The 16,229-nt window shown below is 39.7% G+C and overlaps 1 pseudogene; it reads right to left on the reverse strand.

Annotated features, from left to right (window-relative positions):
- Positions 1–7,718: 7,718 nt before the first annotated feature.
- The window catches only part of LOC100338653 (L-lactate dehydrogenase A chain pseudogene), a 52,704-nt pseudogene continuing 44,193 nt past the window's right edge, over positions 7,719–16,229 (reverse strand).

The following is a 16,229-nucleotide window of genomic DNA, read 5'->3' on the forward strand; positions in this document are numbered from 1 at the left end:
TGGGGTTCTGATTACTTTATAGAATTGAAACAGTTTAGATTACATCATCCCAGCATGATCCATTTGCTTTGTTACTTCCTAGTCACTTTAATTGAGGCTAGAAACTTCAAATTGGATTCCAATGTGTCCTTTACCAACATACTATTTTCCTCACCAATCTGATTGCCATTGTTTTTGTATTCCAGTGTAATCCATTATTATCACTTGGCTAAGCAAACACAGCTGGGTGGTAATGAATGAAGTTTCTGCATTTGTAGACAAACTTGGCTGAATTGTTGTTCAACTGTTCATTCTCTAAGACAGAGAGAAGGTATATCACAATTTTACCCTCTGATCTTGCATCACAGAAGATGTAAGTGTGATTCCGAAATAGCAGAAGCAATTCCATCACTGTTCCTTGGGTTTGTTATTAAATATAAACTAATGCGTTACATAGGAAGATAAATACTTGTAACAATTATTCTATTGTTTTCACACTGAATTCATTCAAACTTTAAAAAACAATAGGTTACTGTGTTGTCAAAATAGAAAACCTAGTTTGAATAGTTACAGGAACTCTTCCTATTGAAATACATGGCACCTTCTTCGGATGAATTCAGTTTCCCATTAGCAGTACTTTAATTTAAAAAAAGTCAATGCATACAAAGACTAAGGTTCAACATCTAGGATTCAAATCTATTTTAATCCCCTAACCATTTTTACAAATTCCATTGAACTTTGACTACTGAAAATTTTTGAATACAAAATTTCATATCATGTGTCTATGATCATAACACCATGTAGTATCCATTGCAGATATCATATACCAAAAATCTGGAGTAAAAAATTTTAAAATGAATTCCTTCCAAAATTTTTTTGCTATAAAGGAGTTGGAGGCCTGCATTGTGGCACAGGGGGTTGATCCGCTGCCTGAAATGCCAGCCTCTCATACGAACATCGGCTCAAACTGGTTGTTCAAACCAGATCCATGCAGTTCCAGGCTCCTGTCTGAGGCCTGGCCCAGCCTGGCCATCACTGTTTGGGGACTGAACCAAAGAATGGAAGATCTCTTTCTCTATTGGTTTCCCCTGCTACCAATTCTACTTTTAAAATAAATAAAATAAAATATTTTTTAAAAATCATATGTGTTAAATGATTAAAAATTGTTTTTGACTGCTGTATAGTATTTGATAGAGTACATGTCCCATAATTTCTTTATCCAGTCTACTGTTGATGGGCATTTCGGTTGTTTCCAGGTCTTAGCTATTGTGAATTGAGCTGCAATAAACATTAATGTGCAGACTGCTTTTTTGTTTTCCAATTTAATTTACTTTGGGTAAATTCCAAGGAGTGGGATGGCTGGGTTGAATGGTAGGGTTATATTCAGGTTTCTGAGGAATCTCCAGACTGACTTCCATAGTGGCAGTCAAAAACAACGAAACCCAGTCATTTGCAACAAGATGGAGGAATTTGGAAAACATCATGCTGAGTGAATTAAGCCAGTCCCAAAGGGACAAATATCATATGTTCTCCCTGATTGGCGACAACTAACTGAGCACCAAAGGGGAAACTTGTTGAAGTGAAATGGACACTATGAGAAACAGTGACTTGATCAGCTCTTGTCCTGACGGTTGATGTACAATGTAATACTTTATCCATTTTAGTATTTTTTTTTTTGTTCTAGTACCATTGGTTGAACTCTGTAATTAACACACAATTGTTCTTAGGTGTTTAAATTTTAACTGAAAAGTGATCCCTGTTAGGAATTTGGAAAACATTATGTTGAGTGAAATAAGCCAATCCCAAAGGGACAAATACCACTTGTTCTCCTTGATAGGTGACAACAAACTGAGCACCAAAAAGGAAACCTGTTAAAGTGAAATGAACACTATAGAAATGGTGACTTGATCAGTGCTCACCCTGACTGTTGATGAGCAGCTTAATATGTTATCCCTCTTAGTATTTTTTTGTTTGTTCTACTTAATACTTTTGGTTGAATACTGTAATCAATACACAATTCTTCTTAAGTGCTGAAACTTAACTGAAAAGTGATCGCTGTTAAATATAAGAGTGGGAATAAGAGAGGGAAGAGATGTGCAATTCGGGACATGCTCAAGCTGACTTACCTCAAACAGTAGAGTTAGAAACATACCAGGGGATTCCAATTCAACCCCATCAAGGTGGCATGTACCAATGCCATCTCACTAGTCCCAGTGATCAATTTCTGTTCACAATTGATCGTAATGATAGGACTAAGAACCAAAGGGATCACATAAACAAGAACAGTGTCTGCAAATACTAGCTGATAGAATCAAAAAGGGAGAGAATGATCCAACATGGGAAATGAGATACACAGCAGACCCATAGAATGGCAAATGTCTTAACGGCACTCTGGCCTCATAATGAACCCTTAAGGCATGTGGATCTGGCTGAAATGCCCATGAGAGTATTTCAGGCATGGAAAGCCAAGACACTCTGGGGGGGAAAAAAAAAACCTAAATGAAAGATCTCCATGAGTGAGATCCCAGTGGATAGAACGGGTCATCAAAGAAGGAGGTACCTTTCTCTGAAGGGAGGAGAGAACTTCCACTTTGACCATGGCCCTGTCTAAATATGATCAGAGTCAGTGAACTCAGGGGGCTTCCATAGCCTTGGCAGCTCATGACAAGAGCCTAGGGTGATTACTGATGCCATAAACAAGAGTGTCAATTTGTTAAGTCAACAACAGGAGTCACTGTGCACTTACTCCTCATGTAGGATCTCTGTCCTTAGTGTGCTGTACATTGAGATGTAATGCTATAACTAGTACTCAAACAGTATTTTTCACTTTATGTTTCTGTGTGGGAGCAAACTGTTGAAATCTTCTTCACTTAATGTATGCTAAACTGATCTTCTGTATATAAAGAGAATAGAAAATGAATCTTGATGTGAATGGAAGGGGAGAGGGAGTGGATAAGGGGAGGGTTGCGGGTGGGAGGGACGTTATAGGGGGGAAGCCATTGTAATCCATATTCTGTACTTTGGAAATTTATATTCATTAAATAAAAGTTAAAAAATATAAAAAAATGATTAAAAATTATATTTACCCAGATTAGACACCACACAATATCCATATGTAGTAAAGCATTACATAGTATTCTGTAAATACATATGATTTTTAGATGCCAATTGTACTTTAAAGATTTCTTTATTTGCTTGAAAGTGAAAGCTACAGAAAGAAAGGAAGAGACAGAGATAGAATGAGATCTTCCATCTTCTGGTTCACTCTCCAGACTGCTGTAATGGCCAGGGCTGAGCCACACCAAAGCCAAGAGCTAGGAGATTCATTTGGGTCTCTCATATGGGTGTAGTGGCCCAAGCACTTGGGCCATCTTCTGATGCTTTTCCCAGGCTATTAGCAGGGAGCAGCTGGTGCCTATAAGGGATGCTGGCATTCCAGGTGGTGACTTGACTGCTATGCCACAATGCCGGCCCCATGTATGTTAACATTTTAAATAGCAAATTAAAACATATATTATTGCAGAAAAAATGTCAGCTATTATATGTAGAAGAAACAAGGCACAGGTGTCATGATTTTCGTGTGTTGTTATAAATTAAATCCTGTTTCACCCCACTGAGTTCACAGTCAAGTTTCTGACGTTGTAAGCAATTAAGTTTGCATGCTCAGTTAATACTGGCACCTGGGAACCTGGTAATTTGCATGTACGCAAAGCTCAGGCTTCCATTCACAAACAATCTCTTTGCACAAATAAATCTGTAATAACCAAAAGACCAGAAGTGATTTAATAGTCCCACAAAAACTCAGGCCTTCGATGTGCGGTCCGCTCACTTGTCAATTTGCAGTTCTCAGAATGTTATCTGTTAAATAAAAACAGCAAGAAAGGCTCCTGCCAAGGAAATTCTTTGGGGAGCAACCAAAAGATTGAGGAACAGTAATTGGCCCATTTTGGATAATTCCTGTGCTTTCTTCATTTTCCGCCTTTAAATTTTGTGTGGGCAGCCAGCTTATTGTCACTTTGGAGGAGGCATTCTATCTAGCACAACATATAAGGACATAGAAAAATAAGACTCACAAATACCAAAGCTAGCTAAAAAACAATGAACAATAACCCAGTGTTATTTTTTAACCCATAATTAAACAATGCTGACTTTATTGTTATTCTTTTTTTCAATATTGTTAAATTATGTTTTACAAATTTTAACAAGTATCTAACTAAATTGTATCTGTGTTGTCCAAACTGTTAGACGCATCACGAATTATAATGCTATATTTTAAAAATAAAAATATTACTTTTAACACATGTAAGATCCTTTAACTTCAGTACTGTAGCCTTCTCTTTATTTAAGTCCTCTACCACACCTTCCCTTTTCAGTCTTCACTCATTTTAGATGGCTTCATTTTGCACCATCATAGCAAATCATCAAAGTTTTCTCTACATTAGGTCTCCTGTTATTCATATCTTTAATTATCAGATAAAGAGTGAAGAGGTTGTGAATTTAAAAAAAAATACTATTTCAGTGAAGAACGAATTTAGCTTTTACTTTAAAAGTAAAATCTGTAGAACAAATAGGTACTGATAAATTACAGAGCACTGCAAACATATATATTTTTGAGACAAGAGTGCTACTTTTGTGAACAATATCTTTTCATGTGAAAGTATACTTTCTACAAAAACTTGGCATCACCCACATGTTTTGTTCACTGGAAAAATGTTCACTGGAAATTTGTTCACTGGAAAATTTTGAATCACTGAAGAACAAAAGAAATGGCAAAGCAAAAACTACACTGGGCAAAGTTAAATATGTAAGCTTTTTTTTTGTTTAGATCTTTTACCTATTTTAGTTGATTTTCATCTGTGATGTGCAATAAGGGCCCACTTTCTTTTTTTTTTAATTATTACTTATTTATTTATTTTGAAAATTAGAGAGGAAGACACACACACACACACACATACAGAGAGAGAGAGAGAGAGAGAGAGAGAAAGTGAGAGATCTTCCTTCTGCTGATTCACTCCCCTATCGTAGCCAGGACCTTGGAATTCAATCCCAGGCTCTCATGTGAGTGGCAGGGACTCTATTACAGGACTCATCATCTGTTGCCTCCCTGGATTTGCAATAGCAAGAAAGTGGAATTGGAAGCCACAAATGGAGCAGGAACTCAGACTCTAGCGCTCTGATAGGAGACACAGGCATCCCCAAAGGCGGCTTCATGAGTAAACACCTTCCCTTTCACGCTGACCTCTTCATCACTTTGTCAAAAGCTAGTCGGAGATGTCTATTTCGTTTTCTTGGCATACGCTTTTAGGTCATTATCAACCTGTTTTGGTTACAATAGTTTTGTAATAGTACTTCAAACAAAAAAATAACTCGAATAATGATGTGAGGATAATAAATATGTTAATCTGTTGGAGTGTGGTTACACTTGACTATCAATATGTGTGTCAAAATGCCATGTGGTTTGCCTTAAGTATGTAAATGACAATTAAGTAAGCATGTAAAGAGGAGAAGCTGCAGTTCTCCACCAGAACTCAGCTGAGTCAAAGGCCTGGAGAGTCTTTCAGAGCTTGAGAAACTGAGAGTTAGGGACCTCACAGTCCATCAGTGTCTGCTAATTGGTCTCCAGCAGTGATAGGCTCCTGTCTTCCCACGGAGACTGGGAGATAGAGAAGTTACATTTCCTGATGATTACACAGTTTTCCACCACAAGTGCTCTAAGAAAAGGAAGGTCAGAGGCCTGGCTAATGCCTCGCCCGCCCAGCTAATAAGAAATTTCTGGCTATTTTGGTCAGCAGGAACAGTCAGAGAATCATGTCCTGATTCAGCAGACTTGCTGATACCACGTATATTTATCAGCAAAGAGAACTGGTAATGGCTGGGTCCCGGTGGAAGCCTCGGCATGCTGGAGAAGCCGTCTCCTGCTACTGCTCTGCTGCTAACGCTGTTCTTGAGGGTTTTCTTTCTTCTGAGCTGTCCCCAGGTATTGCATGGCATTGACAATGTCTACAGATTAAGATGGAATTATTGTTCTCAAGGCCTAAACAAATTAATTCTTTCTTTAACTACTTGATGAAGCCTATTAAATAAATGAGCCTATTAAATAAATCCATCTGGATTACTCTGCTTTACAATATAATAGAATATAATACACACACACTTATATATATATATATATATATATATATAGGAGAGAGAGAGAGAGAGATTATCTTGCAATATTTTTCATTCAAAATCAAAAGCCAAATTTCCCAGATCGTGTGGTGGACATCTGGCACAGCAGCTGAATTATTGGTGAGGACCCCACATCTCATATCCAGACACCTTCGCTGAGTTCTGGCTCTGCTTCCCACCCTGCTTTCTTCCGGTGTGCACTGTGGAAGGCAGCAGATGATCACTCAAGTACTTGGGTCCCTGCCACCCATGTGGGAGTCTCAGATTGAGTTTCTGGCTCCTAGCCTCGGCCTGGCCCAGCCCTGGCTGTTTCAGGCATTTGCAGAGCCAAGAAGCCTATGGAAAATATCTCTTAGTCCCCCTCTCTCTCACTTTCAAACAAAAATGAAAATGAGTACATAAAAAATTTTAAAAATTCCCAGATCTATTGCTACCATTAGCATTTATTCAACCTCCTTGTGCTTCTATGTAATTTTTTAAAATTATATGCTGAAACATACTAATATAATTACATGTTAAAAGTATGACTTGCAAAATAGTTGTCCAATATATTCATAACAGACTGAAAGGATGAGAAAGATAATTTTTTACTGTGTACTCTAATAAAATAACATAAAAGCTAAGCATGAAAGAAAAGTCATAGATCTGTGAAAATATGTCTACTGAAAACTAAAGTAATATAACACATTTTGCTGAAATCACTTGCTTTAAAATACAGTGGAGGTCGCTACTACTGCACGGTGTCTGTATTTGCTCCCTGCTGGCGCTGCGCTGGTCTTTGCTTCCCAGGTCCCCTGGAAACCTCTGGAGGCCCCCAGGAACATGGAAAATAGCTCAGTCATCAAATGACAGAAGTTGCTGGGGAGAGTTACCTGCAGGACATCGTTATAAATGAACTCACTGAGATTTCGGTTGTGCTTTCTACTTATCACAGCGTTTCCTGTATGACTGACATAGAAGAATACAGCGTAGTTGGAGAAATTAGTGGTTATCTAGTCTTGCTTACTCCTTTAGGTTCTAGTCATGTGACAGAAGTTGCTTAGCAAACTATCTTTAAGAATATTTTCAAGCTTTTTGGGAGATCAATCATTTGAATTATGGATGTAAATGAAACTTAATAAGAAAAGCCTGTACTTCAGAAACCAAGCATACAAATTCCAAAGTTTCTATTTTGTTAAGAAAAGTAAAATCAATGCCTGGATACAGGGTCATCTCTTCCCTGCAGGAGATGCAGACTTTTCTGCAGACAGATCTAAAACTCCCCTCAAATAGATAGTTTTAAGCATATTTACTTCACAAAAGTGAATCTGATGAAAGCCGCATTGTCCTACATGATAACCTTGGCATAGGAAACTTTGTCAACATGCATTGCTACTCTACCCCTGATATGGAAAAATTACTTTGTCCAGATTTATAAAAATGATCTATGATTAAAAATGTCTTCAAATCATTGGTTTTATGAGGATATAAATCATAAGGTATATTCTTATATAATTGGGAGGGCTAAGTTGTTAAATTATTTATGTTATAGATGAGGATATTGCAGCTGTTCCTGAGGGAAACACGCACATTCACTTTGGTCCTCTTGATAAAGGACAGAGGATGGTTTCCGGAGATGACTTTCTAGGGTCGAATATTCGGCTGAGATTGTTAGCATTGATGTATCCACTTGCCTTCCTACGTGCTAGGGCAGAACAGTGCATGTGTTTACATAAAGACCACTTCAAGTCATCAGGTGTATACATAAACAGAGATGCAGGTACATGGCCCTGTCGCACAATATTTAGAAGTAGGATTTTGGCTTACTTTCAAAGAGGGCCATTGATAACGAAGTGAAATACTATGTTAAGGGTCTGAAGAATAAAAATATGCAAAGAGACCACTGTGGGGCAGCCACTGGGGCACTCTATGAACATGGTCCCTGAAGAGAGCCCGAGGCTGGGCATGGTTAATGGACAGGCCCAGCTGCCACAGCCGAGGATGCCTCGTGGGTTTTGCTCTCACGTCACATTTCCTCTGGGCTGCTCCCAGTCACAGGCTGAGCATGAGGTGCAATGAGTAACAGATGATTCTCTCACGGAGAGCGTTCGCCTGAGGACGCCTGGCTGAGACTCCTGGATCTGCACGGAGCTGGGTTTCTTTCTACTCAAGCCTCCTCCTTCTCCATCTCCTTGCTCAGAAGGCAAACAGCAGACTTGGCATCTGGAATGGACAACCTACGCTTGATGCCTTTATGCTTCACAGGCATCTCCTGCAGGAAATGTCTTGAGCATCGAATTCTGTCTTGCTCAGTCTAGGAGGCCCAGACTGACAATGTGTTTTGAGATCAGACTGATGGACTCAAGAATTGTTTTTGACTCTGGGATGAGATAGTAATGAAACAATAAGAAATAGTGACACAAAGGTGAATTTTCATTTATTGAAAAAAATCAGTCACATGTAGAATTGAAAGAATTGTTGAATTGTATGTATATACAAGACAAATCTTGAATTTGATGTTATCTTCTTTTTTCTATGTTGAAAGTTTAGACCTTAAGCAACTGGATACAAAATCCTCACAGTTGAACTTCATTTTTGAGTTACTGACAAATGTTTCAGTGTGTAACATAGCTTCATAATCAATACAAGTAAGAAATGGTGCGAAAAAAACACACTGAGGACAACTTGTGCTTTGGGGAAACTTCCCTTTTTTAAAGATTTCTTTGTCAGATGTACAATTTGGGACATGCTCAAGCTGACTTGCCCCAAATGGTAGAGTTAGAAACATATCAGGGGACTCCAATTTAATCCCATCAAGGTGGCATGTACCAATGCCATCTCACTAGTCCAAATGATCAATTTCAGTTCACAATTGATCATAATGAAAGGACTAAGAGTCAAAGGGAGCACATAAACAAGTCTAGTACCTGCTAATACTAACCGATAGAATAAATAAAGGGGAGAGTGATCCAACATGGGAAGCGAGATACTCAGCAGACTCATAGAATGGTGGATGTCCTAAACAGCACTCTGGCCTCAGAATCAGCCCTAAAGGCATTCCGATCTGGATGAAAAGCCCATGAGAGTATTTCAGGCATGGAAAGCCAAGACACTCTGGCAAAAAAAAAAAAAAAAAAAAAAAAAAAAAAAAAAAAAAAAAAAAAAAAAAACCTAAATGAAAGATCTCTGTGAGTGGTGAGTGAGATCCCAGTGGAAAGAACAGGTCTTCAAAGAAGGAGGTACCTTTCTCTTAAGGGAGGAGAGAACCTCCACGAGAACTTCCACTTTGACTATGACCTTGTCTAAACAAGATAAGAGTCTGAGAACTCAAGGGCTTCCATAGCCTTGGAAACTCATGACTGGTGCATAGGGAGATTACTGATGCCATAAACAGGAGTGTCAATTGGTAAAGTCAACAACAGGAGTCACTGTGCACTTACTCCTCATGTAGGATCTCTGTCCTTAATGTGCTGTACATTGAGACTTAATGCTATAACGAGTACTCAAACAGTATATTTCACTTTGTGTTTCTATGGGGGTGCAAACCATTTAAATCTTAATGTATACTAAACTGATCTGAAAAAAAAAAAAGAAGAAGAAGAAATTATCAATTCCCAACTTGACTCTCACTGGGATTAAACATGACAATAGGTCTGATCTGATTTCATCATCATTTAAAAAATCATCTATTATTTTTCACTTTATGTTTCTGTGTGGGAGCAAACTGTTGAAATCTTTACTTAATGTATGCTAAACTGATCTTCTGTATATAAAGAGAATCGAAAATGAATCCTCATGTGAATGGAAGGGGAGAGGGAATGGGAATGGGGAGGCTTGTGGGTGGGAGGGACGTTTTGGGGGGGAAGCCATTGTAATCCATAACCCGTACTTTGGAAAGTTATATTCATTAAATAAAAGTTAAAAAAAAAAGATTTCTTTGTATTTATTTGAACAACAGAGTTACAGAGAGGGAGAGACACCCTCAATGACCGCAACAGCGAGGGCTATGCCAGGCTGAAGCCAGGATCATACAGTTTCTTCCAGGTCTCCCTCTGTACCCTGCTTTTTCAGGCACATTAGCAGGGAGCGGGATTGGAAGTCGAGCAGCCGGGACATGAACTGGGACCTATATGGGATTTTGGCATTGCAGGCAGTGGCTTAATCTGTCATGTGATAGCCCCAGTCCTGAAACTTAATGTTTGAGATGACAATTAGAACAGTAGAGTAGTTCAGAAACACAGAAGCACATAAATAATTTTAAAGGGGCCTGCACTGTGGCTTAGCATGTAAAGCTGCCTCCTGTGACACAGTTTGTGTTCCAGTTGCTCGACCTCCTATCCAGCTCCCTGATAACGGCCTAGAAAAGCTGTGGGAATTGGCCCAAGTGTTTGGGTCCGTGCCACCTACATCAGAGATGCAGATGAAGCTTTTGGCTCCTGGTTTCAGCCTGGTCCAGGGCTGGCTGTTACAGCCATCTAGGGAGTGAACCAGCTGATGGAAGATCTCTCTCCTCTCTGTAATTCTGACTTCTGAAATAGATCTTCAAAAAATAATTTTACAGAGTTGAATGTAACACTGTAAAGAACTTGCTATCTGTTAATAATTAAGGCTGATCTATTTTAAGTATTATAGTCACATGCAGAGCTATCTCATTCATGCCTGTAGTAATTTAGCTTTTCACTTCAGAAAAGCGAGAGGGAAATCTAAGTAGTACAATGTCATGAAACTGAATTCTTCTGGAAAAATTCACAATACAACAATCTCAAGGAAGTTCTATTCTTCCATGAAGCTGTTTGCAGGAGACTGATAGTCAATGACAGATTGGTTTTGTCTCAGGCAAGCTGCAAACAAAAAAGATCCAATCAAAATGAGAAAAGCAATGTGAGACTCAAGCCACTGCACTTCTTCACAACACTGGAAATTAAATTCTTCCCAACTGCATCTCTGCAAATGATAAAATATCTTTTCATTAAATAAAAAACACCACTCATGATTGTAGAGATTATTGATGAACCATTTAAGAGTATAACATTTGTGATCTTAAATGCATGAGACGCTGTGAGCAGTGGATGTGTGTATCCATTGAGAGAGTAAGCTCCATGGGGCCGGCCGGTGCTGTGGCTCACTTGGCTAATCCTCTGGGGGCAGTGCCAGCATCCCATATTGGAACTGGGTTCTAGTCCTGGTTGCTCCTCTTCCAGTCCAGCTCTCTCCTGTGGCCCAGAAAGGCAGTGGAGGATGAACCAAGTGCTTGGGCCCCTGCACCCATGTGGGAGACCCGGAAGAAGCACCTGGCTCCAGGCTTCGGATAGGCACAGCACTAGCCATGGTGGCCATTTTGGGGAGTGAACCAATGGGAGGAAAACCTTTCTCTCTGTCTCTCTCTCACTGCCTAACTCTGACCGTCAAATAACAACAACAACAACAACAACAAAAGGAGAGTAAGCTCCACACATGTACTCTAGGGTCCATGTCCTATATACCATATAGTTTGTCGTATGGTATCATGTAAATATATATGTTTGTGGTGCGAACATAACACATAATACCCACACTCAAAAATTGGAAAGCTACAATTTTATCCTACCTCAAAGGTGAGGAACATCTGGTCTGTGGACTCTGTAAAGCCTGCAAAATCATTTGTTCTGACCCTGCCAAGGCAGTCCCAGGCCGGACTCAAAATTCTATAAATTTACAGCAGGCTTTAAGTTGGTGATTTTGAGTGGCCTGTGAATGATCTTATAAATATCCAAATGGCCACTGGTAGAATAAAGATTCTCCACCTCTGCTGACATTCCAGTTTTTAAACACACCTAGTATAATTGTGAACTGTCGCTCCCCCTCTTCGTGGAGGAACGACACTAAACCCTGCCTAGGCTTCCTATCTGAGTCACGGCACCATTATGTCGCTCCCCCTCTTCGCGGAGGAACAACACAGGACCCTGCGCTGTTCTTTTGTCTGCTTGGCCCTCCCCGGGTTTGCTGCTGGTTCTTCCCGGGTTGGCTACCGTCCCTTCCACCTCCCTGGAAGGGCGGTTCCCCCTGGCCACTTTCCCCACTTCTGCAGGGGAGCGGCACACCGCCGGCCGGCTCTCTCGGGGGCTGCACAGGTGTTCCTTCAGATAGATGTTCCCCTTAGATGTTCCTGGTGCATGTTGTCTCTCTCCTCCTTTACAGTCCTCTTCCACCAATCCCAACTCGGCTGCCCACATGCCGAGTACGCTGCTCTCCTCCAATCAGGAGCAGGTTCAGCTCCTGGAGGTCAGCACTCAAGTTGGCAAGAGGCAGCTGCGTAGAAGCTGTTTTCTCCTCTCCCAGTGCCATATTGTGGGAGAGCAGATGCATAGAATAAGTCTTAATTCCAGTAACTTAGTCCAGTCCGGGTTGCTCCCCACAGTGAACTACATGAAAAGTGATATAAATTGTTTGTGTTGTCTATGTGTCTGCTTTGTGTATTACAAGGACTAAAAGTCAAGGAGAGCAAAGCCTGCCAGCTGGAAGCTAAATGCCCAAAGCCCCACAGGCAACAGAGAAAGCAGGATTTAAATCTCTCTGGATACTTCCATTGTGTGCTCTCACTCTTATATTTATTACTTAGCAAGAAATAAGTGCATGTTACTTAAAAAGTGCTTTATGCTTCGCAAGAGTCAGTCAAAGATGACCCCGTTATCTACATCCTCATAAATAATATCTTCATTTTATTAGGGTGAAAGGCACCTCAAATTATTTTTGCTAAAATTGGTTCCAAAGATCTGAGTAATCTTAGAATAAAGGAATTTTTTATGTTGTTTTTGGAGTCATGCTTCTTTATTTTGGACATAATCAAATTTGTTGATAAAGAAGCAGAAGGATGGAATGTGATGCAGATGAGGGTAAGGAGTCAACAGTGCATGCTTTCTTCTTCCTGTTCTAGAAAATTTCAGTTCAGCGAAGTTGTTTTCTATGTGCACCAAATCCTGTGCTTTCTTACTGGTTTGAGTTAAATATATAAAATTGATGAAAAAGCCATATCATTGTAATACAATGTATAATGATAATTTGAAACAAAAATTAGGACTTAGGTTAACTAATTTGTGATATTCTGTCCAGTTGTAAAAATCAGTAAATTTCATCTTATATGTATAATTTTCTATTTTAATGAAAATTAATTTTGATTGTATTATTTGAATAGAAGAATCAGAGAGAGAAACATAGGCAGAGAAAGATGGATCTTTCATGCACTGGATTGCTTCTCAAAACTCCACAACAGCCAGAGTAAGATCAGCCAAATTCTGCTGCCCAGAGTTGAGTCAAGGTCTACCATGCAGGTGGTCTGGACTCAGGCACTGAGAGACTGTCTGCCGCCTCCCAGGGTGTGTGTTAGCAGGAAGCTGGAACTGGAAGCTCTGCCAGGGTTTGAGTCCAGGAATCCAGTTTGGAATACAAGTCACATATTAACCATTGTGCCAGAACGCCCATCTCAACTGATATTTTAAGCTGGGTTAATATAAAATCCTGATGAACTCAATAATACAAACATGGGGTGTTCCCTAAAAAATGGAAATAAAATGAAAGTTTGCCAAATATAATGGAAATTTGGCAGTAATATAAGTAAGAGTTGTTTATGAAATTATTTTCTTCTAGTTCAAAAATATTGTTTAAAATGGTTAAATTTACAGAAAACCTTCATTAATATTTTTACTTGATGGAATGGTGATAGAAAATAAATTGGATTCTCACCAATCTAGTAACATTTTAGTAGTCAGATTCTGATTGATAGCATTGTTACTGATCTCTTATTTTAGGATCCTTGGAAAAAAAATCATGTATATTTTAGATTACTTTTTGTTTCTCTTAAGGTCCCATGTATATATGGTCATTGAGAAACTTTTATAATGAAAGGCAATAAAAAGGTATTAAGGGAATTGCCTTTTTATTCATACTTAGTCAACAAATGACATCTGTGTTACCTGAAAATCATGCTGACAAATGATGCTGTAAATAGTTTAAATAATTGGGGGGGGGGGTTGTGGGCCATTTTCTGTGTCAGAACTTCTTCCTATGCTGCAATTCGGCAGCCTCTGTGATACATTGCTGTGCTAACCTTGCACTGTACTCTGAAGTGATGAAATGATTCATCATTACTTTGAAGTCATACAAAAAAAAAAAAAAAACGAAAAACATTTTGTCTCTGTGGGGAGCAGGGCCCGTCTCCCGTAACATGGCAGGGCCCGTCGCCCAGGAGACAAATAAGTACTGAGACTGTGGACAAATAAATACTGAGGACAAATATTGAGATTACCGAGACTAGACTAAACTACTGGAACTGCTAAGACTAACTCTATGCATCTGATCTCCCACCATATGGCGCTGAGAGGGAGTAAACAACTTCCACACAGCTGCCTCACCAATTCGACTAACAAGCTGCAGGAGCTGATCCTGCCCCTGATTGGAGGAGAGCAGCGTGCTCAGCACGTGGGGAGAGAACGCCAGCAGAGTTGGGATTGGTGGAAGAGGACTATAAAGGAGGAGAGAGACAACATGCAGAAGGAATATCTGAGGAACCCCTTAGAGAGCCGGCCGGTGGTGTGCCGCGCCTCCGCGGAAGCGGGGAAGCGGCAGGGGTGCCGTCCCTCCGCCGAGGCGGGGGGAGAGCGGCAGCAAACCCAGGAAGGGCCTGGGAAAAAGAACAGTGCAGGGTCCAGTGTCGTTCCTCCCCGAGTGGGGGAGCGACATCCTCAAAAGCAAAGCTCTAGAACACTCTTTCAAGCAAACCTATTTAGTGCACAGAAAAGTCAAGAGAGAGAAAATGAGAAAATTGCAGGATGTGTGATCACATTAGAAGCTATCCTGGCTCATAGGTGAACACTGTATCCTAAATCTAGAATGATAATGATAGAAACACTTGAAATTCATTGAACTTTTGCTTTGTGTTAAGCTTTAGACTAATCGCTTTATGGATTTAATCTATTCTTAGAGGTTAGTAATGGCAAAACCATGATACACACCATATTCTCTGCCTCGAAAGACTCTTTCATTGTTGTGCTGTTTTAAAACCGTTTGTATTCTTGTCTACAGTTGAAGAAAATCAGAAATTAACAGTAATTTATGGGGTCTATATATATGGTTCTAATAGCTGTGCCACTAGGATTGGTAATCAGTTACTAACAATGTTTGCAACTGTGACTGAATGAAAATAATGCTACAAATGATTCCTCATTTTAAATTAGTTACATAAACAATAAAATTAAAATTATTGTATGTGTGATGTAAATAGCACATTAAGTAAACTTTCCAGACACTGATTCACAGGAAAAATCCAAAGAGGACTTATAATTTAAAGAAAATAGCATCCTAAGCTAAGATGGCAATAGCATCACTAGCATGTGGTGGCAGAAATGTGGTCTTTGGAGCGTCTTCCAGAGTATGTAGGAACATAGCAAGGGAATGCCGCATTGAGGCAGAGCCAAAGCAAGTGGACCTGCATAGGTACAAGGACAGCAGAAAAGTGAAAGAAAATGGTGTCTTCAAGGAAAAAATGCTTACTTTTTGTCTCATGTATGAGACATAAACTACATATGTGAGTGCTGATCTGCTGAAGAGTTTGGACTAATGGCATGTGCAGAAAAAATATAAAGAAATTCACTTGTGCCAGTGATCAGAGGACGTAACAGAGTTCAGGTTTGAGGGAGACACTAGGCAGTATGGGAAAAGAAGGCACAATTAAACAAGGATAACAGAATGCCATGGAAACCAAGGACGCTGTATTTTAGAAGGAGGCAGTGACTGACATGTAATGCTTAGAGAAACATGCACAGTGAGATCAGAAAAGCTGTTATTATCTAGAACAAGACCCCTGCGAGTTTAGTCATTGCATTCTTTGGACATTTAAAAATGTATTGCTATAAATTGTGATTTTGTATTTTGTGTATATGCAAATGAGGTTTATCTGAATATTTTCCTATTCACACATAGGACTGAGCAAATCTATGTTTTACTTAGTTTTCAGCCAAATGTGTACTTTTATAAAACAGGAGCTGTCCTGAATTCAACTGCAGCTCTTGGTGAGAGTAGACCACTCCCCACCTCCCGCAGAATGGGGTGCCTCACCTCGCCTACGTACC

The sequence above is a fragment of the Oryctolagus cuniculus genome, chromosome 10, assembly GCF_964237555.1.
Source record: "Oryctolagus cuniculus chromosome 10, mOryCun1.1, whole genome shotgun sequence".
Classification (NCBI taxonomy): domain Eukaryota; kingdom Metazoa; phylum Chordata; class Mammalia; order Lagomorpha; family Leporidae; genus Oryctolagus; species Oryctolagus cuniculus.